Genomic DNA, 23,037 nt, shown 5'->3' on the forward strand with positions numbered 1-23,037 from the left:
ACACAGAGTCCACCTCCTCTCATCCCACCGGAGTCCTGCTCTCTGTCCTGAGGTGCGTCAAGTGTACCTTGATCCTGGACCACAATGAGTCAGGTTTCTGAAAAGATGTGGGATCAACAGACACCGACCTCCTGTTGCTGGCTTCACCTGAAGTCTTATTTCATACATCTTATTTCTCTGAACCAATAGAGAAGCCTGAGGTCCTAGCTCGGTTAGCTTAGCCTCCATCTTGGCTCTCCTCCCTGGGGACGTTTGGTGGCTTTTGGTCCAGCAGGTCCGGCTGGTTGGTTGGCCTCGGGCGGTGATCGTCTCAAAGTCAGCAGCACTTTATTCCCACACTTCCTTTTCAGATGTTGATAAATATATTCTCTCACATGCCAGTAGTGATAAACTTGAAAAAAAAAAAGAAAAAAGATAAAGACAAAAATGTTAGAAAATTCATGGGTTAATTTACTTAAATTAATTTGAGACTTTAATTTTTTGCTATAGGGTGTCAATGCGTGCACACCATCGTAGACAATACAGATTTAAACATGTGCTTAAAGTGTGTGGTTCCCACTACAATGTGAGTACACGCGCATTTTAGTCAGTCCACTGAACTGCCTTGTTCAAACGAGCATGAGCTACAGCCAAAAATTATCATCAGGTCAGATTGTAATGATGGAGCGTTGCAGAATCAGAAATACTTAACATATGCCCCAGCTGTTAGAGTTGGAATTATGGCCAATGAACAACTGTTTAGTGTTAATCAATGTTAAAATAAATGAACAAAACCATTTATTTTACTGATTGTCTTTGGTTTCCCTGCGTTACCCAAAACGTACCAAACCCTGAATTTTGTACTGTTACTGTTTTATATATATATATATATGTATGTGTGTGTGCAGTTGAATAAAGTTTGAGCCTTATCGTTGTTTATTCTTAGATTCTCAAACTAAGACCTAAAGCTCCTGCCGTTCAAACAGGTAAACCCCCCCGCGGCCTTGAGATCCAGCCTCCCCACCTGTCAGTCTCCGCTCTGCCCGAGGGTCACACCAAGTCTGTCCCAGGGACAAGTCTCTCCGGGGGGCGGGGGTTGATATTGGCCGTATCGCCTTTTTTCCACCCATAAGTTGTTTATTTTCATTTTAAGCTGACATTTTATTACACCACTGTGCCTCTTGTCTGATCCTTTGCCAAAATTGAAACAAAAAAAATCTCCCCTCATACAGTTGTCAGCTAGAGGCAAAAAGGCCTAATCTAAAGGTTTGACAAAACAGAAGACCACAATGATCGCTAGCATCTGTATGACTGTGTGTGTGTGTGTGTGTGTGTGTGTGTGTGTGTTGTGTGTGTGTGTGTGTGTTTAGGGTAGCGTGTGTGTGTTATGACTGATGGGTGGGGGTATAAGGCGTGCACACACACACATATGTGCCTTCAAGGTAATTCTGATTACAAAGCCTCAGTAAGTTTGGGTTAAACTGCCAGTTCTCTTTGACTTTTTTGGTTTTTGAAGGCCAGTCCCAACATTTTTGGGTTGGAGCTGATATTCTCTCCTGTTACAGCCTGTTCCTTATCTTCTACAATTTCATCACAATGAACCCAAGATGTCAGTATGTGGGAAAGCCTCCAAAACAGCATAAATCACCTAGAAAACTATGGGTAAGTTAACTCAAAAGTACAATCTAATGTTTTTTCAGGTAAAGCTTGAGCTAACAAGTCATATCAAATGTTTTGGTTTTTGTTTGTCCTGGTTTTTTAAAAACCTTTTCTTCGATTTGTGACTTCACCCCAATCGAATGGCTTTCATTAAAACCTACCTTTTTCCCTGAAGAAATAGTCCCTGTTGACAGTGTGTTCTGTGGAAAACTGCTGGTTAACATAGCAGCAAAAAACAACATACTAGGACAGTGAGCTGGCATACACATGACACAAGGAACACACATGATCACGGGACATATTTGGGCAAAACAACAACTGGTCCCTCCGTTGACAGTTAATGTTCACCAAATCAGTTTGAAGAAATACGCAATTACTGGAGAAAAAAATCTACCTGCTTTTGTTTAAACTGAAGGAACAGCCAATCACAGTGTCAATACATTGTCCTTCACTTCGCTTATATTTTATTCTTTATTCTTTTAACAAAATAGAACAGTCCCTGACATTAGACCTAAAAAGGCACATGAAAAATAATCATAGCAGTCGTAATAGTAATAAAAAATATATAGGTAGTAAGTACATATTTAAACATATTTACACCTACAGGTATATATATATATACTTTTTATTTTACAGTGAAGCTAAATCTTCTTTCTCTTTTCTTTCCACTGCCCTCAAACATCTTTCTCCCTTTTTGTTCTCTCTGTCCTTATTCCCAGTAGTGTTCTCACAACCCTCCTCTCCCCATTCCCCCTCCTCTTTCTCTCTCTACTTGTTCAGCCAGTGAGCCACTGGGCAGTGAAATAATTTAAGGTCTTTGCATATTGCAGGCGCTGTGGTCAGCGGTGGATCCAACATTGCACTGACACATTAGTTTATCTGAACTGACCCAGCAAACAGCCTATGCCATGACAAATAGCCTGGATGCTGCTCCTGCACATACACCCCCCACACACACACATACGCTCGTAGAAGACAGGCATATGCAGAACACACACTCACCCGCTGTCTGTGGGCCAGGAAGCATGCGTGCCTGCGGAGAAGACAGCTTTAAAGAAATCTGCAACCAAAAAAAAATAGGAAGAAAAAAACAAAACAAATGAAAGCGGCAAGGGAGAGAGGGAGTCAAGATAAAGATAAAAAAATAAAACTAGAGGAATGTTCTGTAGCATCCCTTTAGGTAACAGAGTGATTTTCTGCATTGTTTAATTTTTAATCACTTCTCCTTTCCCAAAATTCCTCTGCTCTTTTCTTTTTTTGCATATTCTACATCAAAATATATATATAATTAATGTCTGAGAGGCAGATAAAATAAAATAAAATATGATTTTCACAAGAGCCACTGAGAATCACTTGTTGTTCTCGAGAACAAATGAATGCCTCTCATAAAAGCTCTTTTTTTTACATAACATGAAACTCTTTCGCACATGTTCCTTAGTTCCACAGGCAAAACTTTGCTGGTCATTTTAGTATGTTTCTTGTGGAAATAAATGTCTCCCGGAGGCAGGCTGGCTGGAGACTGGCAGCTGCTCTTCGAACCATTGAGAGGACAGACTGGTGGTGAAATATTTCTGTCCAGATACCGTTAGCATAACAAACCCTAAGTTACCAACTAACGCTAGGGCTAGCTTGGTTAGCGAGGTGCAATAACATCATTTTGTTCATTAGTACAACCAGCTTAGCTATCAAGCCAGGTACAATGACTGGAGAAATTGAAATCCACAAAAATGTTTTAGAGAAAATAATTTCTCTCACCGGAAAAAAACCCCCAACTTGAGCACAGACTTCTTGGACGGTCTGTTAGTACAATTAATCGCACAACAAGCCATATTATTTGCCCAGTATTTGCACATGAAAAAAATGATCTTAAAGACCCCAAACAGCAAAAACATGGCTGAACTAGCCACAAGTCTGTGACCACCTGTCACTCAATGTGGTCACACCCTTAATTATGCATTTTAACATTGGGGTCTATGGGGGTTGGCTTTTTGATTTTCTCTAATTTCTCAGCGCAGAGGTTGCCACTTGATATCCACGCTGTCGCTCTGTATGTATGAATGAGTCAAATCTGTTTTTACTAAAAGTAATTTTTTTCCCCATGTAATGATCCCAGATATGGAAGACATGTGCAATTCCTACTGATACTTTTTCTCTGTATAGAAGCTCTTGCTGGAACTGTGATGCTGTATCTCGACAGTAATAAATCAGGCATGGCATAACTTCAAATGATTAAATATAAAGTTCTATTACTGTAGACATATTCCTTTGTGTAAACTGATTTTCTCCAGTGATCTGTGACATATCTACTGCATGTTTGTGTCACAACTGTCCATCTTTGGTGTTTATTATTGTGGATTTCCCACAGGTCAGCTGTCAAACACACACATGTTGGAGATGTTTCTGACCCTTCAGAATCACGTTTTATATCCAGATGATTAATCCCCTTCAATAGATATTATAGAACTCCTTCATGGTTATTTCAGTTACATGACTTTTCCCATAATCTAACTCAATAATGTATTTTTATCTAGACCCTCCCTCCCTGGTAGATGCCCACCACTTTCAAAGGCTATGCATCGACTGTTTAAAATTGTGCTGTGTTCAAGCCCAAGCTGAGATAACTCTAATGACATCACCACTAGCTGTCCCTTTTCCTTCAATTCCTGGCTTTTCTCCCTCTCGCTCTTTAAACAGTTCGAGCAGCGAGGCTCAGGGTGTTAGCAGGGAATTTGTCGGGCTTTGACGGGGCCGAGCCGTTTTTTTCCTCAGCGCCCTTTGAAGAGAGGCCGCTTATCGACACCAGGGCTAAGCGCCGGCCCTCTGAGCTTGAGGTCCGGCACCGCTGGGAGCGTGGTGAGGCTGTAGCCTGCATCGCGATATGGTTCGCACGCACACAAACAGTCCAATGCTCGCACGCTCAACCGGTAATATATTCAGTCAGCACATGCTTACATACAAACAGAAGAATGAAAAGCAGTCGAGCACGAAAACATAAATGTGTAAAAAAAACCCACATGCATTCACAAATCATGCACAGAGGAAGACATTTGCAAGAAAGATGTAGTGACATTTGGATGAGTGGGGAAAGAGATAATAGGGATGATGGAGATATGGGCACAAGAATATGCACACACACACACACACACACACACACACACACACACACACACACACACACACACACACACACACACACACACACACACACACACACACACACACACACACACACACACACACACACACACTAACCTTTTCCCTTGGCACACAAGAGAGAAAAACATAGAAATGCTGGCAAGAGGAAGATCAATGGGGCTTTGTGGCCTCATGGTGTGAAGGAGGTGAGAATAGTAGGGTGGAATTTCATATTGGGATCTAACATCTATTGTGGAGAATGGACGGCTGGTTCAGTCTGCAACTCAGCTTCAACAGACATAGAAATAATTTCCCTCCTTCAACCAAAGTGAAGATTTTGTTCAGGTGGCTCTGATCAGTTTATAGTTACATTCCGAAACCACTATTGTCATGATCTGCAACTTTGACTATTTTGACAAGATCACCACGCTGACAACACAATGCTAAGGTGCAACAAGGCCAAAAGCCTCAGATTTTGAGACAAGACCAATGCATTTACTGTATATATTAAGTGGACTTAGTCATCCTGATTTCACCCATTAGTTTGTGGACTACGTTTTGAAGCCTCGAGATTGGCAAATTTGCCCGCCCATCTTGAATTAAGGGCGTCGCCATGTTTTTTTTTTTGTAACCAATTAACGTAAGTTACCATATCTTGAATGCAGAGTTACGTAGAGACGCCGTATACGGCTCTGGTAGAGGTATAACCTGTCAATCACAGTAAGCCCCGCCCTAAAGCATACCCTGCTTTATGGTCTATTTGGCTCTAAATGGACCATAATTTACTAAATGAACATCATGCTGTATTGAAGAAGACTTGAAACTAGAGATTGAGACCATATACTCATGTTTACAATGTTTACTGAGGTAATAAATCAAGAGAGAAGTAGAGTCATTTTCTCATAGACTTCTAAACAACTAGAGGAGTCGCCCCCTGATGGTCAGTAGAGAGAATGCAAATTTTAAGACACCTCCGCTTTCGCTTCACTCAGGTTGCCACCTGTTCACAATTGTATTTCTCAAAAAATCTCAAGAACCTAAATAATGGATAGAAATACTGCACAAACAGAGGTAAAATGTGTCAAATCATATAATGCAGTATTTAAAACCCCATCAATCAACTTCATTTATAGCATAATGCTCATATAAAAGTGGACAGGATGTAGACAGCCTAATGTGTGTATCCATTTTTCTTATGCAAACGTTTCAACACATTTACATGTTGAAACTTAGTCTCTATAACTCATTTACCTGAATATAGTAAGGTTGCTGTCTGTCTTTTCATTGCATTTTGCAGGCAAAACAAGGGGGATGTACTGGGACTGAGTTCCACTCTGCACTGTCTGAAGCTGAGCAGAGCCAGGCTGGCACATCCCACGACTGAGGACCATATAGTGACAGTGTTTGGCCTGGAATAGATTTGTCTTTACCCACTGCCTCCCCCGCAATGTCCCCCTATGAACAAGCATCCGTCAGAGTGGAGCAAAACATGGTAGATGGGTCAGCATTCAATCACAAAATATGTAAATAATTAACATCTGTGGCCAAATCAACCAGTTCTTAGTCTCAAATGTTTCAGGACAGGAGGGATCTACAGCGGGTGATTATTATTGGTACCCATCTACCGAGCATCAGTGATATTGGTGAGAAGAGGTGCCTGCGAAGAGCCCAAAGTCTATTAAAAGACAAAACCCACCCCAGCCTTGACCTGTTCACCCTGCTGCCATAATGTTACAGAGGTCCCAGCTGCCATACAACCAGACCTCAACAGAGCTTCTGTCTTCTGACTGTCAGACTTCTAAATTTATCCTCATCCTACATATGATATAGTTTTGTTTTTAGTATTTTTTGTATGTTTTCTTATGTATCAGAATCTGACTAAAAACTGCATTTAGATGCGCTATCGTGTTGAACAATGACAATAATTGAGCATCAAACTGTGACACTCCACATGAACCTTTAACGTCAGTTTCGGTCATTCAGGGCTGCATCTAAAATGATGCTAAGGGATTACCCAGTGCATTCAAATATATATATATATATATATATATATATATATATATATATATATATATATTTGGACCGCAGAAAACACAATAAAACAAACCCAGGTCAATATAAGCAATGCAAGCATGCAATATTTATGCATGTATTCCAGTTCTGATAGAGTTTACATAATAACATCCCTCTGTCAACACTTCATTTAGTCTTTTCTATAGACTTTGCAGAAGAGAGTGATATAATGTAAAATTCCACAGCTAATTAACTCTATAGAGGTTTTGAGGCACAGATGACCTGACCTGAGAATCCCAACTTCATAATGTCATCTCTGTGCATTTCTAAATATTCTTTCTGACAAACTCAATCCTTGGCAGTGGCCTTACGATCTAACCAAGGAATGTCATATCTTTGCCATGCAGGTCTAAAAGGAGACACAGACCATGTCACAAAGAGCCAGTCGGCCTTGGCTGTAAAATGCTAATAATGGAATGGCTTAGACTATCGCCTGAAAGAAGATTAGAGTCCAAGGCCAAAGCCAGGAGAATAGCCGCTTACAATTGATAAAGACTGAGTGAAGAAAGGCAAGGTAACTTAAAGAGGAGAAGGTAAAAAAGGATATCTGAGGATTTCAGGGAATGATAAAAAGTCAGGGATTGTGGATGTAGGAAGACTAAACTAGCTTTATCATTGTGGAGGAATTTAAAGCAGATGAGGTTGAGGGTCTCTCACATGATTGACCCTCGAAGTTGTCACAACGGAAATATTTTGATGGCTATTGACGGACGGCTTTAGAAATTTACTTTCACCTTCTACAGCCTTGTAATATCTGATTGGAATGATACTTTGAAGATAAAGGGCCCAAAATTAATTTCTTCTTCACAATCTATAATCTGTTCCCATGCATGACATGCCAGTGCAATTTGTGCTAAATCTGACTATCAGAAGGACAGGAACAAAAAAGGGAGAAGTGCAAATGAGAGACAAAGAAAAGGTAGAAAGATTTAGAAAATAAAATGTCTATGTGTTTCAGAGGCCGGCTATCTTTCCCTCTCACTTTCTCTCCCAGCTTCTGCGCTTGTCTCTCTCCCTCTCTGGTTCCTGCACTGACCCCACTCATTAAAGCTGATTAAAACTTTTCCAGAGAGCGCTGTTTGCCCTCAGAAGACGATAACCTCTACAAGGCTGCTACATAAAAGAATAATAGCCGACTACAAAAGAGGGTTGGACAAAGAAAAAAAAAAACCTTTGCCTCAGCCCAGCAAGGCCCCAATTGGAACATTTTAGAAAATTAATGAAATTTTAGATCAAATGAATTATAAATTAAGGAGAGGGAGAGAGGGAAAAAAAGATGAATAAGTTATAAGAAAATGTACTCTTGCTATCAAACTGTAGGAACGTGTTATCCTCCACCAGGCTTGAAGAAACAGGGTCAGGTTCAAGCCGTGTGGATTTGGAAGGAAAACAAAGGTTCCCGCTTGGAACAGTTTTCAAGATAATTGTTGCAACTGTACTTGAAAGGGGACTGTGGCCCCGGCCCCTGCAGAGAGTGATCCACTTTGACTCAGTCACTATTTTTTTGTTGTTTAGTTGTTTGTTGTTGTTTTTTTTGCATAGCAGCGACAGGAATTTGCGGCGTGGGAACGTTCCTTTATTATCAGAAATCAAATGCAAGGGCAGGCTGAAAGTGGGGCACTCTGGCTTTGTCTATCTAATTAATAAAATCCCTTTAAAATGTGGTATTAAAAAGGTGGTGTGGCTTCATTCGTAGTTGGGAGCCTGGGATCAGTTGTGGTACCTTGAAGGTTTGTCATCCTTTTCGTTTTAGCATCCGACGTGCGAAAAACGTGAACTTGGCACGTGTCAGCTGTCGTTCTGTGCTGAAAGATATAAGGTTAGATGTTGTCAAGGTGTCTGTTGAAATACTTAACGACAGAGCACTCTGTCTAACACACACACATACAAAAAAAGCAGGCCACACACTAACTCAGCTGAAGGGTGTTTAACGGATCATTAGCGCTGAGCTGCTGAGGCACTTGACCTTTCTTCGTCAGAGAGTCAAAGGTCACGGGCCTGAAGAAACAAACCACTCTGTGATCAAAGGGCCGTCAACAGTGGTCAGCCCCTCTGAGTTCATTCTCTTTTACAAGCTGACCTCAGCTGTGTGTGTGTGTGTGTGTGTGTGTGTGTGTGTGTGTGTGTGTGTGTGTGTGTGTGTGTGTGTGTGTGTGTGTGTGTGTGTGTGTGTGCACGCTCAGGGAACACAACATGACAACTGGCAATCAAACTCTCTCCAACATTTTTATTCCTCGCTTTTTCTTAATTTTCTATCTTCTTAAACTCTTTTTAAACTCTTCTAAACACATTTTTTGTATCTTTCCATGAACTCGAAATCATAGCACTAACTTATCATTAAAAGGTGTGGGTTATAACAATATTAAATTACAGATGAATACTAGTGCAAGAGATTAATATCATACATTGAAGTTTTTTCCTCTCTCTTAGTTTGACCCACGCATTATCTCCGCTTTATATTTCAATGACGTGGCGGCCGAGCCTCCGATACCGATTCTAAAGGCTTATTCTGTTTGACCATGAACACTGAACAATGAGGGTGAATGCTGGAAACTCGCATTAGCAACAAGCAAAGGACTATATTCAGCAAATAACTGACCTCACAGCCTTGATGCTGACTATAAGGACTCACTTTGTTACTGCAATGTGGATATGTGACCATTGGAGTCATTCTCTACATTGACATTTAGATTATAAACACATTGCCTTGAACATTCTCTGTGTTGTAATTACATTACATTACATTACTATCATTTAGCAGACGCTTTTATCCAAAGCGACTTACAATCAGTAGTATATAACATATCATTCACCCCATTCACACACTGATGACAGGGCTACCATGCAAGGTGCCACCATCAGACTCTAACTAACATTCATGCAACATCCAGTCCACACCGATGGCAAGCCTTCGGGAGCAACTTGGGGTTAAGTGTCTTGCCCAAGGACACATAATTGGCATTGACATATTCAGTATGAGCTCAATGGACACAGTACTAACAGAGGTGTATTGTCCAGAGGTCAGGGGTTAATAGCACCACAGAATAGTGCAGTTTACCTGATTGTAGTATTCATTTAGTTAAAGAAAACTAGCTAGCCAAGCCCTTTGGCAACAGGAGCTCAGTGACAAGGTGATGTTAAAGAAGAGATGAAAGCAACATTGGGCTTGGAAGATAAAGTGAAAAGAAAGAAAGGAGGAGAGATTGTGTAGTAGTGTCTCTGGCTTTTGAAAGGTTAAATTGATACTTTTTTTGTTTATTAGGACTCTTAGGATATGTGTGGGGGGTTGTGACTTGATTTGGGTCTGTAACTGTGAAACAAGATATGAAAGGGTCCTCAAACTTTTGCCTAACAAAAATTATTTTTTTCATGTTTGCTGTTGGTGGCTGGTTTTTCAATGCCTTTAGTTCGTGTTGCCTTTGTATTGTTTCATTTAAAGTATCTGAGGGCTGAATCCCAAAATATAAATGCTAATGAGAACATGTTTGTTCATGTCTGCAATAATTTATTGCTACAATTCTTTAGAGAACAGACAGCCTATTTGCAGTTTTCAAATAGTGGCATCCTTAACAATGCAACCTTTTCATTTTGTAGTCAATTTTCAAAAGCATTTCTTTTAGACAAAAATAAATTGTGTTGATTCTAATCTTGAAACAAATTGATGATGACTCAATCTCTTTTTCGGCATACAAAACATATGTACTTAAAAATGTTTTTTTTTCCTTTATTTTTGGTGTCATTGGGCAACTATTACAATATATCTTTTCAGCATATTGTAATTTGAGTGGTCTGAGGGAGAAGTAGGCTGCTGTACCACCTCCTAGCTTTGTTTTCAGACTTAACAAAATTTGGCCAATCACATGCCATGTAAGAGACAGGGGCGTTCCTATTGGCTGTTCTACAAATGCAGGATGCATCAACGTTCCTTTGCTGAAAGCGCAGTCAAGCGGCGGCATGAAGGAAGATGTTTGAAATGGATGACTAGCACCCGTTCTTCTCTGGTGGGCGGGGCTTAGGACAGAGAGTTACAGGATGTGAGGGTTGTATTTTCTATTTTTTTCTGCCTGTTCCAGGCAACTGCCCAATGACGCCAAAAATAATGTTCCTATGCCAGCTTGAAATGTCAATGCATTTTGTTGAGTAAAGCCTAAGTTGTCCACAGCTTTAGTTGACCAAATCATATAACGATCTTATTACTCATACAAGAAATTGTTGAGAATCAAACACTACTTATTTGGCCAATTGGCGTCGCCAGTGTGACTTCTTTGCTTATACCACAGTTGTTTAAGACAGATCTTTATTATTCCTTTGAGTGCACTTCTTAAGGTATAATTAAGCCCACTAGGTACATTTATCTCTCTTATTTCAAGCTGCACTTTCCCCCATGGGGATCAATAAAGGAATATAACAAAAGGTTCTGTTAAAAAACAGATAACATTTTTTCAAATTAAAAAGGAGCATGGCACTCTAAACCTCAACAGATTACCAATAAGGTGACAACTTTTATTCAATAATTACTGACTATCAACATTTTTCTTTGATAATGCTTATATGGGCTGAGGACTGAACTTCTCCTCTTCAGATTCCCAGCAAAGGTGTAGAACAGCAGCCTGCAGCATGTCAGCGTTCAAAGCCGACGGGTAAGGGAAGTACAGACGTGGTTGCAAACGGCCCTTTCTGCTCTAGCAGGTTCCATCAAAATCCCCTGAGGCTGACATGTTATTCCCCTGTTTGAGCCAATAACTTGGCCTTTTTGCCACTCAACTTTATGTGTGGGTCTGACAGAGAGTGTGTGTCGACATTGTGTTTGTGTTGGAGCATAATAGAAAAGCCAAAGAACACATTCTCCTCCCAATCGTGACCCTGACGTTTGTGTTTGTAGCGTGTTTAGAGAGAGTGATATCTCTCTCGCGCTCGTAGCCGGCGTGCTCACAGAAGACGGGGAAAGAACAAGGTTAACAACAGATAATCGGACATGGGGTGCTAGTCTTCCTGACAAAAGGCCGTCTCTGGCGCTCACAGCTTGTTACCGTATGCTCCTCAATAATTAATGTGCTCCTCCCTGGCTGCTCCGCTACATGCCAAGCTTTGATATAAGGTTACTGCGCTTTGGGTCCCACCACAGGAGGGGCGGCTGCTTTAACAGCCTGGTGTTTCATGTCTTCCATACTGTATTTCTAAATGCCAATACTGGCCCCTCTTCAGTTTGGCCCCTGGTGCCCTTATAGGAGCAGGTTCGGATCAAGGTCAAAGTACTGATCTTTTAACAAGTAAGTCAGTATTGTTTATACTTTATGATTTTCCCCAGACATAATTGGAATGGTATTTTCTCAGAGAGTTGTGTGCAGTTTTGGGAGACATCATCCGAGTTTACTTGAGAGGAGGTTTTGACCCATAAACTAAATTATTTCACCAAAGTTCTGCATCTGTAACTGAACCATGCTTTACAGTAGTACAGTACTAATCAAGGAAATGATTAAACTATTTGTGTTTAACTTAAGATCACTTTAGTTAACGTGTAAGCTCGTAATGATGATGATGAGTATGTGTGAATTAAAAATTACCATTTTGTGAGGTGATAAAAAGGGAATGAGAAAAAAATAAATGTAATACCATTGCAAGAGACAATAAGTCACTGACATTAAGATAGTCCCTTAAGATTTTTGACTTTCCACTAAATTTATACTAATAATACTAATACAATACATACTAATAATGTATTATTTTTTTTGGGCACATTCACAAGCAATAGTTTGTTTGGCTTGTCTGGATAAGAATAAGATGTATATTTTTGGTTCATTTTCTATTTATCTTACCTTATCTTGTCTTAGTATACTTTTAACCCAAACCAAGTAGTTCTGTTGACAGGAATTAGCCTTAATACATAACTCTACTTTCCTTTAGACAATCTTCACAAATAGCCTGCACCATAATGACCTTCTGGCCAGAGGGAGAAAAAATTGCGACAATGCTGCTCCCCAGAGAGAAGTTTAAGATCGACTGCTATATAAAGTGTGAAAACTGTAACAGGAAGTTGGCAGGCCCCTCACTGTTCTGACATATGCAGAAAACTCCCCCCTACGCACAGGGATCTGTCAGTCAGTTTCAGGGGCACAGCTGCAGCAGGGCATGGGGAGAATTAGCCCCCTACTGTGCCTCCCCCTGCACCCCACCCGTCCATCTCCACCCACCCACCTTCCCTCCCTCCGCCGCTCATTCTTTCGCCCATTCGCCCCCTAAGCGAGGGGCCTCCTTCTCCTTTGGCCCTAATCATGGATTTTCTCCAAATAATGTGTTTATTTTAGTAAAGGGGGGGGGGGGGGGGTATGGGGGGATAGGAGACAAGCTCCTCAAGGCGATCGGTTTCTACCATTTTAATTCTTACTGTATGCGCTGCAGAGAAACACTGTGACAAGAAAAAAACATGTCTCTGATGGCACTAGGAAGGCCAAGCAAGTGCTAATAATTTGTGGCCAAGTGTATTCTGTCTTGTGCAGAGTTTATGAGTGATTTGTTTGGTTTGTACCTCTGTTCTGTGTGCCTTAAGTCTTATAGTTCTTCATTCTGTCTCTTCAACCATTGAGACACATTTGTAGGAAGATGGATAGAGAATGGAGGGATGACTGACAAGCTAATGAAAGAGAGCAGAGGATGATAAAGATGTAAAAATGTGCGCGGTAGGGCTTGCAGTCGTAACGAGTAGCCAAGAGAGGAATGAGTGGCCATGTTCTGTACTCCAGGGATTATGTCGGTCAGCTTTTGTGCGAGGAAGGGTTTAGGGGTTCACACCAGATTAGGGACTGGAGGATTAAATTAGGGGACTTCAAGAAAATCCCTCAGACTCCGCTCTGTTTATCCCTGTGTAGGCAAAACACCAGTTTAACTCAACCATCAATGCCACTGTGTACATCAGTGGTCAGAGTACATGAAGTACTCTTTTTAATTACCAGAAAGGATATTTTGATCGAAAAGGAAAACAGAAATTCAGTTTCTTCATTCCATCATTGACATAATATACATTTATTACTTAATATTACAAAAGTGGGGTAGTATTAATACTACCATGGTAGAGATGCATGCCTGAGAGAAAAGCCCACATTTCAGCTCAGAGTTAGAAACACACCTTTTAAACATTATGAAAGGGTTTTGGATATGCGCAAATATGGAAATGCTGACTTCTTCAATAAAGTGGTTGAAGGAATAAACGAGAGAGGCTGTGTTTGCATGGCCAAACAAGTCTACTATTGGTGGAAAACTTTAAGAAAATACTATTATTATTGAAATCCTATCTTTAGGACGAACAGTGTGGAGGCGTTTTACGTTAATTGGACTATGCATGACTGCTTGTAAATGATGGAATTAGGAGAAATATTCATCAGCCATACAAACAGATCAGTATGAATATTGTCTTTTCAGAATAAGGGCATTTTATGCATGATTTATTTATTATTTTTAAATTTCAATCAGTTAATTTGTCTGTAGAAGAAAAAATGTATGAAAAATACAAAAGAAATGTTATCTCTTTGGCTTTTCTAGGTATTTTGCTAATACTGTAGGAGCATTATCACACAAACACAACATTGTGATCCATATCATATTTGCTCTCCATTCCCTGCACATGTCAGGCCTTCAGCTAGTGTGCAACGGGCATGTTAGTGCTGCTGCAGTCAAATCCTACATTTCCTTTCATGTATGGCCTTGCACCACATGGCTGACCACAAACCATCCTCCAAAAAGTCTCTAAAATAAACATCTGCGCTCTCTAAGAGTACATCTCCACATCCATATGTGGTGCTCGGGCATTTCTTTTACTGAACGGCCTGGAACCCTTAATGAACTTGACGTCTTATGTTTAAGAAAAGAGGATTAAAGCAGGTTTTATACATTCATTTATTTTAAAGAAAGCATCCGTCCAAATCAGAGGGCGAGCGCTTGCAAACCCAAACCCTGGACCGCATAATGACAGCCAAGGCCTCTGGCAAAGGGGCTGCGGAGGTTGTAAAATGATGTGGGAAAGGGAGGGAGTGGGAGATGACCGGTGCTTAAGTATGGGTTTCCTTCTGGGTTATACATGTCTTTATGTGTGAGCGGCCATTGTGATCGGCGAGCCCAAGAGTGGAACGGTCTCCTCAAATAGAGTAAGTCTAAGCGTCAAAGCGTGAGAACCGTGTGACAATCTGCCGCTCAGTGGAAAGGGAGGTGATACGAACCACACCGATGTCAGGGAGGAAAGGGAATCCCCCCTACCCTAACCAACCCTTCATGACAAATTGAACAGCAGGTTGAAGCAAATGATTAATTACAAGGTCTTCATTCAACTGTGGGGAAACACTTGCTCTCTGACATTTGATTCATTTTTGGAGTAAAAAATAAAAGGAAACCAAGTAGCAGGGTTTGGTCATTTGCGATAAGCATTTGTGATTACAGTTTATAAAATCCTGGGTGGCATTCCATGACATTTAGAAACCAGTCTCTCCCAAATGTCCATTACAGAAGCAAAAAACAACAACTTTTCAGATGAATATAATCAAGGCTTCATAACGGCAGTCCACAAATCAAAGAGGGGGCTGAGCCTTATGTTTAACTCTCCTTTCAATATCTTAAACTAATTTAGCTCATAACTTATAGGTTCTCATGCAACAACCACCCGAAGCACAGATTCATTCTTAAGTTATTTAGGAGAACTTGCCACATCCACCAGTTCTTTTGTATTTCTCTTAGGTACGAACTTAAACTGATCTCTTATTTTGCTGTCAATTCTATTCAACCTAGTATTGATCTTCAGAATGAGACGTAGAATATCTGGATTCAATGTTTTGGTATAGATCCACCCAACCCCAGTGACAGAGCTGTTTGTCATGACTGCTCTCATGCTACGTACCAGTAAAATGTGTGTTTTTACACAGCTGATGTAATGGTACACACAAGGAGAGCTGCGAATAAAATGAAGTGTCTTGGTAAAAAACAAAATCTGCTAAATAAACTTATAATGGTAAGTGAAATTCTCCAAATTTATACATAAATATTATATTTCTTTGAACAGCCATAGTGGTCCTAGGTACTTGTGATGGGAAAAGTATCTCCTCTACAGACAGAGAACCATCAAGATCAAAAGTACACACAATTATAACGATGACTGCAAAACAAAATAACATAAATATGGGCTGAGTAATTTAAAAAGACACAATACAATGTGCTTTTCAGAACAAAGTTTTTGTAAACCTGACATTTTTGAAAACATAAAAAGACAACCGACAACCGAACATAAAAAGACAACCGAAACATAAACATAAATATAGAAAATTCTATTTTATAATTCATCATATTCATACAGTACCTAACTGATGTTTATTATTTCTGGAGAGCTATGCATTGTTGTAATCTATGTTTAAATTGACGTGCATAAGGTTTGCCATCAACGTCTCTGTTATGCAAATGGAGGCGCATCACGCTCAAATGAAGAAAAACCTTCAATGTGCCTTCTGTTCCGAGCTCACTTAACCACAAAAGCTCCTTGAGAGGCAAGCGAAGGACAGATTGCGCCAAAAGCAATTATTGCGCCTTTGTTTTAGCGGTTGTTAAGTACACAGACCTCCTAAGAGCCGGAGCGCCGTTTTGATGTCTTTGAGTCGGGGTTGTTGGTGGATGGCATTAGGCCGCAGCTATAGCTACAAAGAGCCAGGCCGGCGATGGGGCCCCGAGTGTCGGTCCAGATGGCACGCTGCCATCGCGACCTTGTCAGCACCTGCTCCCCAGGCACTTTGTCCTGGGCATCGCCGGAGGGAGCTGAGACGGGCATCATCATGCCACCCAATCGCCGTGGCGGCTAATGAGTCCCGTGCCCCGCTTAATTAAGGAAACCAGCTTAATGCAAGAAAGAGTGGAGTCGGGCGGGACTTAAAAAAAAAAAAAACAGAGCATATGCTGGACCGCAACCAAAACAACAGAAATAAATAATTACCCCCCCCCTTAAAAAAAGGGAGTGATCGCTAGAGCCAGAATATCATTAAAATTTGAAATGTAAATCTCCTTATCGGCCTCCCAATGTCACGAATTAGCACTACAGCTCGACGCATTAAATCAAGGCTAAAAATATTCAATTAATAAATGAATGAGTGGTGATGAACTTTTGATTATTTTTGGGCTACAGTCCAAGTGCACCTTATCAGGCAATGTCACCTTGGACTAGGCCTCGTTGGTCTGTTAAATAGTGTCACAGCATCCTTCTTTATCTGCTTATTTATTTATTTTTTCTTAAAGAGCACTCCACATCGGAGCCTTTCCGCTGAGACGGGGTGGGGTGGGGTGGGGTGGGGGGGGGGGTCTGTCCATGTTTATGCCTGATTAGCCAAAGCACCACAACATGCTCCAGCAAAAAAAAAAAGAAGGCAATAAATCATTTAGATTTTATTAAACTCAAATTAAATCCGTGTGCGTGTGATGGAATTACGCCGTTTAAAATGTTACGCGTCAGACCCGCCCCTCCCTATGGATTCTGCACACACGCACACAAGCCTCCCTCTACCTTCTCCTCCCCTTCTGCCCTCATCAACACACACACACACACACACACACACACACACACACACACACACACACACACACACACACACACACACACACACACACACACACACACACACACACACGTCCTTTTTATGCAGGACAAAAATATCCCTTTAAGAATGTCAGCCAGTTTACCCCCCAAAAAATAAAAAATTCTGTGTCTCTCCACATCTGAAGGACCGGAGAGCAAAGGAGGGGAAGGGGAAGGAGAGGGGTGTGAGTGCATGTGTGTGTAAGTGTGTGTGTGTGTGTGGGGGGGACTAATGTGCAAACTTGTTTCCGTCCTCTACGGCTCGCCCATCATTTATTCAGCAGCTCGGCGCTTCGAGACGGGCCACTCGCATTTGCTTGATACTCAATTATACATTAGTGTACATCACTTGGCAATCTGTTCATATCAATTTAATTGGATTTTAATATTGCCTCTGATCTTGTTGTCCAATTAACAGTGCTGGCTGGCAATAAAGCAGAACCACACACTATGTGACACCTTTTGATCCCCGCCATATGGAGCCCTTCCATTGATTACCGGCGCCGCCGCCGAATCTCACTCCCTCAATATGGCCCGTGATGAATGGAGGTGGAGGGTATGTGTGGCGGGAGGGGGCGGCGGGAGGGGGCGGCGTGGTGTTTGAAGGGGTGTGGATTGTGAGGTATGTGTGGAGGCATCATCATCATAGCCACTATCCCCCACCCCCAACACACCCCCACCCCCACCCCCCAACACCCATACCAACCCAACCACCACTGATGTGATAAAAATTTCACTTCGCCGCACAACTTCATTTATTCTGTTGACATTCGCCTCTGATTAAAAACAATAAAAAAAAGGGAGAGAGAGATGGTGCGGCCATGCCCTGAATAGCATATGCAAAATGGAACCCTGGGCATCTATCTTGTTAAAGCCAGGGGGACTGGATGACTGACTGACTGCCTGGCACGCTGGCACTGCCTGACAATGACAACACGCTTCAAGGCGACACTTTTTTTCTGCTTTTTCTGGCCTCTGTCTTTTTTCCCCTTTCTTCCTTTGTCCTTTCTTTCCATTCTTTTCCCCCTCTCACATATTTTCCTCCCTTCATTCTAGCATCTCTTCCCATCCCTCCCCTCGGCCTACACCTCCTTTCCTCCTCTTTACCTTCTCCCTCTCATCTGTGAGGGATTCAGGCTGAGTCGTGGCACGTGTAGAGCAACAGTAAGAAAGCAATAGGAAGAAGACCAAGATGGAGATGGAGAAAGTTAGGCAGAGGGGGAATCAATTTTCTTTTAGGTACTTACTTACATGATGCAAACAATAAAAGCAGCGTGGTAAAGAAGGAAATGCGTCGGATGGTGGGATATTTGGAGGGTGCTGCGGGGTTTGAAGGAGTTTGTATGTCCATGTGTGTATGTTGTTTGTGTGTGTGTGTGTGTGTGTGTGTGTGTGTACAAGACTGAGTGTTGGATTTGACCCAGTTCATGTTAAAACATTCCCAAAGTGTATTTTATGTGTGCACATTTGTGTTTGCCCGCCTGCATGTCTATATACAGTGTGTGTGTGTGTGTGTGTGTGTGTGTGTGTGTGTGTGAGAGAGAGAGAGAGAGAGGCCTGGGGGCACTGTAGAAGAGCTGATGTGTGGTCAAGTGGTCAAGGCTTCTACAGAGTTGATTCTGCTCAGGGCAATTGACCAGCTAACCCTCTCATCACGTACTGTAACATGGGAATTTACTCTATCTATCTATCTATCTATCTATCTATCTATCTATCTATCTATCTATCTATCTATCTATCTATCTATCTATCTATCTATCTATCTATCTATCTATCTATCTATCTATCTATCTATCTATCTATGAAATACCAATAAAATACTGCTGACTGAAGCTCACCTACTTTTACGTCAGCAAAGCTTTACACCACTTATCTGTGCCGATCTCACCTCCCCTCCTTCCTTTTGTCACAGAGTAGCGAGCCTATCAATGGAATCATTTTATTTTTTCAACCAAGTGGCGTTTACTCGGAGGGACCCACTCAGGCAGAAGCAACAAGACAGCAGTTAGTGAAGATGAGGAGGAGGAGGGTGAAATTGAGCATGAGGCAAAACATAAACAGGTTTTCCTGTTATGAGCGCGAGCATGCATGAAAAATGAAAAAAACAAAGAATAAATAAAAGCAAATTACAACTCCTCATATGGATGTTTATGATGATTAAATTAATCAAACCCATCTTTTGACCTTTTGAATGGCACTGAAAAGTGAAACTGCATTTGTGAAAATGTTGTTCTTCAGGTAGGATAAAACAAAATGTCCAGAATTAACATTTAAGATGAATTGATCCTAATGAAACAAAAATAGTTTTGTGGGGTAAAGCAAAATACAATCATTGTGACTTTTTGGATTTTCTAATTACAGTAGAACTTAACGAGGTGGGAAATGAATGCTACACTGAATGAAAGCGCTTAAAGCAGGCCAAAATAACAGGGGTAGATATAAAATAATGAAAAAACACATACAGTGTGATCTACAAATATGACATACTCAGTGAAATCCATCAAAAAAACATTGATATCATCATTCCAGTTATTGTATAAATAGTTTTAATGGGATGTAATTAAGACCGATGTTATTGCAGCGTTGTTCCACGAAGCAATTACAAATTTTAGATCATCTTTAGCTTGCATTTGTTTCAATAAAGTAGTCTAGATGACTAATTTGGCCCTAGGGCTAAAGCTTGCGTACTGACAGCATTGTGGCACACTTATGTTTACTCGTGACGATGAAATGAAGTACTAAAATTGGGAAAGGATCGTGGTTTATGTTAAAACCAGTACGTTTGTTAGCTGACTTAAGTACACGGTGTAAGATAAGTAAGTTAAGTTAAGCTTTGTTTCAAAAGTACAGTAAGATTAGTCAACGTTGAATTTCAGTTTCCACCTCAATGTAAAAGTGCCAGAGATAGCTTGAGGGGTAAATTTCGTCTGTAGTCCCTGGGCAGGATATTACAATTTAGTGGCCTAATATTATGAGTACAGTTCAACAGCAAACACAATTTACAGGACAATACAACACAATCCAATACAACTCCAACTTTCATGTACATTCCTTTAAGAGTCATTATGAGTCACCTATTATGTCGGTTTAAGTATGTGTTGGAAATACACAACAAAAAAAGATTTTAACTTAAGGAGGAATCCACTTGTTTTGACTAAATCACACTGGTAAAGAAAGATTAAAGGAAGATTACAATTACAGATAACATTTGAAATGCAATACAAGAGCTGTTCAATCTGTGCCCTCTAACTTACAATAAAAACGCATTAGGAAGGATTATTTTAAAGGCCATTATAGTTAAAGGGAATGATTATAGTGAGCAAACTATTTCAGAACAGAAATAATGTGAACCTAACCTTTAAATGACAGACTTTGCTCATCTAAATGTATATAAAGCTACATGTGGCAGTTGGATTTTTTGCCACTTAGGGTCAAGGTTTTGTGTTGCCTAAATCTAACTTCCTGCTGAAACGAAAGTTTATTTTGAAAGGACTCTAACAAGCGTTTATATTGACACACCATTCCAACATGCTGAAAAATAAGACTAGAGGGGTAGGTAGTGCATCAACATTACAATGCCAAAGGGGCACTGAACAAGCCGGCAGTATTTTACAAGTTAGGAGTGAGAATGTGTGACAAACCAGGCAGCGATGTAGCTCCATTGTAGCGCTTGCTCCTCCCATCAGAAAGTAAAATCTGCCCTGATTGGTCAGCTAGCCCGCTCTGTTGTGATTGGTCAACGTTTCACATTTAAAAAAACTCTTCCTCCGGAGCTTCAGCTCTGTCTCTCTCTTTTGTTGTTTGAGGGTGGGCCAAATTAGCTGGAAGGAGTTTTACGTCACTTCCGTAACATTATGACCTCATAAAGTTACGGAAGTAAAGGAGAGAATTCAATGGAGCGGTTTCAGGCAGCTCAGGAGCAGTGTTTCTGAGGGGGAGGGTAACTCCTTTTAGGCTCGGACTTCAGGTTTTCTTCAGGTTCAGGTGTACTATGGGTTTATACCCTTACAAATTGTTAACCAATGAAAAGCATTAATGGAGCTGGTGACTAAATCTCGTAACTCCATTGGATCCTTAAAAACACGTTTACTTCTGACTAGCAGTCTACCCAGGGGATTCAACTCAGTGGGTCAGCGATGGCCGCTCAATGTGGTATGACCCCCTCATGAGACCTATCCCTCGACGCTCTCTGGCCCTCGCCGGGCAGATTTTCTCTATGAGCCGACCCCATTGCCAGCTCTAGGTTGGGGTGAAGTTCACCAGAGCCGTGAGCTTTACAGCAAACCCTCGCCCAGACCTCGCCACTTCCTGGGACGGTTGACTTGGTGCAGGCTAGAGGGCGCAGCTCTGATGTTAACATTTAGATTATAGATGGGAGGGTCTACTTGGGAGACTTGCATAGCTAGCTAGCGAAGTGACCTCAGTGGCTCAGCTAGCTTGACATTTGCTGGTCAAAAAGGACCATTTGAGTTTGATATTGGTAAAATATTTATGATATACTGACACATGCAATAATCTTATTTTACAATACCAACTTTGACAACGCAGTTTTATAATTAGCTTAAAACCCCTTTTGTCTTCATTTCCTGAAAGTAATGGTTTCGTTCATACAGGTTTCTGCCCCAGAGCCAAAATTTGCTGGTTTTACTGTTGCATTCAAGTATCTCAGCAATAGTAGTTGTACATTTTTGCATGGACATGTTGAATGGAGTTTAATGTGCTGTATGTTCAGTCAATTAGGTATAGGAAAACCTTAAAACTTTCTTAAAAGGTTGAAAAATGTGATTTTAAAAGATTTTACCAAACAATACAGGGTTGTGGTAATGGAAAACATCAGATGAGGCCTTGACTGTAATATACTGCTTTATGTACTGCTCAAAGAAGTGTTGTTTGTGTAGAAATCAAAATCTAATTTGTGACAGAGAAAAAAGTCTGACATTATCAGCTCCAAATGAGTTCCAAATACAAACGTTTGCCGTCATTTTGAAAATGAGGTCGGCCCCATGTAAACAGGTTACAGTAAAGTGCTTTCAATCGCCCCTTCTGTATCACACAGAGCAGGGAGGGAGGAGAAGTGGTGGTTGGGTGGGAGGGGGTACTCATCCTTTCTTATCTGCTGTGTCGCCCAATCGATAACTAGGACATCTAGATAAGGCTTCGCAAGCACACACGGTTATCCCGTGCAAGGACACACACACACAGGGCTTCATGGACTGTGAAGTATTCTATCCACAGAGAAAATACTAACACACACACAGCCTCATGAACAACAAAGAACACTCAAGCACACTGTATGCACACTTGCGTAGATTCACTCCCCCCCCCGATTTTCCTCTAATCTGTCGCCTCTGAAATCACCCTCCGAGCAGTCCTAAGGTCTAGATACACATTTCTGATAGATCTCAGAGTAACTCCTCCAGCTCTGTCCATCACTTTGTCATGAAATTCGTTGGTAAACTGTGACGTTTTTTAACGCTCGATCGGCCACCGACTATTTCCTCTGGTGGGAGAACCATCTGCTTCCTCCATCCAGACTCCAGCCGTTTGGGTCCCAGAAGGCAGCGTTAAATTAGAGAACACTGCAGCTTTACACA

Source organism: Anoplopoma fimbria, chromosome 6 (genome assembly GCF_027596085.1).
Source record: "Anoplopoma fimbria isolate UVic2021 breed Golden Eagle Sablefish chromosome 6, Afim_UVic_2022, whole genome shotgun sequence".
Lineage (NCBI taxonomy): Eukaryota > Metazoa > Chordata > Actinopteri > Perciformes > Anoplopomatidae > Anoplopoma > Anoplopoma fimbria.